Source organism: Schistocerca gregaria, unplaced genomic scaffold, assembly GCF_023897955.1.
Source record: "Schistocerca gregaria isolate iqSchGreg1 unplaced genomic scaffold, iqSchGreg1.2 ptg001380l, whole genome shotgun sequence".
Taxonomy (NCBI): Eukaryota; Metazoa; Arthropoda; class Insecta; order Orthoptera; family Acrididae; genus Schistocerca; species Schistocerca gregaria.
In genome coordinates, this window is record NW_026062684.1 from 37,501 (window position 1) to 39,299 (window position 1,799).

A 1,799-nucleotide genomic window follows, 5' to 3' on the forward strand; every position below is an offset into this window, starting at 1 on the left:
CCGCGGCTGCTGGCACCAGACTTGCCCTCCAATAGATACTCGTTAAAGGATTTAAAGTGTACTCATTCCGATTACGGGGCCTCGGATGAGTCCCGTATCGTTATTTTTCGTCACTACCTCCCCGTGCCGGGAGTGGGTAATTTGCGCGCCTGCTGCCTTCCTTGGATGTGGTAGCCGTTTCTCAGGCTCCCTCTCCGGAATCGAACCCTGATTCCCCGTTACCCGTTACAACCATGGTAGGCGCAGAACCTACCATCGACAGTTGATAAGGCAGACATTTGAAAGATGCGTCGCCGGTACGAGGACCGTGCGATCAGCCCAAAGTTATTCAGAGTCACCAAGGCAAACGGACCAGACAAGCCAATCCGATTGGTTTTGATCTAATAAAAGCGTCCCTTCCATCTCTGGTCGGGACTCTGTTTGCATGTATTAGCTCTAGAATTACCACAGTTATCCAAGTAACGTGGGTACGATCTAAGGAACCATAACTGATTTAATGAGCCATTCGCGGTTTCACCTTAATGCGGCTTGTACTGAGACATGCATGGCTTAATCTTTGAGACAAGCATATGACTACTGGCAGGATCAACCAGGGAGCTGCGTCAACTAGAGCTGAGCAGCCGGCCGCCCGGGAGTGTGTCCCGGGGGCCCGCGCGAACACGCAAGCGTCCGCTCAATTATTCTGCAAACAGGAGGAGGCCGAGCTCCCCTGCACGATACACCTCGAAACCCTCTCAGGTCCCGGCGGCGCGCAGCGCCGTCCTAGGTACTTGGTCGGTTTCGAGAGAGGCGCAATCGCCCGGAGTTAGGCGAGTAGACGGTTTTAGTGCGAACACCCTTGCTCCCAACTGAGCTTGCCGCTGCCGACAGAGGCCCGGGAGCGTGCTGTCGTGGCATTGCCGGCGGGAGACAACACGCGCCACCTATGGTGACCGGCAGCTCCAACGCCAGCGCCACACAAGGGCAAAGCCCCACTTGGGTGCAGAAGCGAACTCTCCCAGCACAGCGCACGCGCCAACACGTCCGCACAACTGCGATACAAACCACCTGCGAGAACCGCTGGGGCGACCGAGCAGCAGACGGCGTCGCGGCGCCGAGTGCCAGGCGGCGGCGCATCCTCAACGCACACAGTCCTCAATCAGACCAGCACACTGCAGATGTCCACCGCGCTTCGCACCGGGCTCGGCTGAACCAACTTTGGCCGCCAGGCGCCGCGTGCAGGGTGCGCCGCAGCGTAGCTGCGCCGCCTGCCGAGCCCGTCGGCTGGCGCTCCTGCCACTCGGCGCCCCCCACCAGCCGCCTGTTGCGCGTGCGCCCACGCAGCGCGCGGCCAACACGCCGGGCGGCCCCCCTTCACCGGCCGGGAACAGTCCCACCAAGCCACCGCCGCGTATCGCTTCATACCCACATGGGCCTAGTCACGTGTGTGGATGTGGCGGGTACCGCTGAAACAACCGGTTAATAGCTGTACCGATCGTCGCCATCACAGATTCACCTCCAGCGTGAACAACCGCTCAACAACGGATTTCCAGTTCATTTGCGTATCTTGGGCAGTAAACGTAGATGTCCACCTACATTTGCGAATTCAACAATTCTTGCATGCCAGGATGTCATGTGTCACGACACGCTACATCAGACCACATACACACTGCGACATGTGCAGAAGAGAACACGTGGAAGGTGGCCCGCGCACGTATGCGATGTCCCTTCCGCGATCCACTGTCAACCGGCATCTGCGGCATGTCCCAGATATGGAACGCGGTCCACCAGGGTAGCACTTTGTGTGAGGCAATACGACA

General features: G+C 58.8%; 1 non-coding gene across 1 annotated transcript in view; it reads right to left on the reverse strand.

The window, feature by feature from the left end:
- Nucleotides 1-596, reverse strand: part of LOC126331626 (small subunit ribosomal RNA) — a 1,893-nt gene extending 1,297 nt beyond the window's left edge. The window contains exon 1 of the ribosomal RNA XR_007563415.1: nucleotides 1-596. This exon is cut by the window's left edge and continues 1,297 nt beyond it. This is a non-coding gene — a ribosomal RNA (small subunit ribosomal RNA).
- Nucleotides 597-1,799: the final 1,203 nt, after the last annotated feature.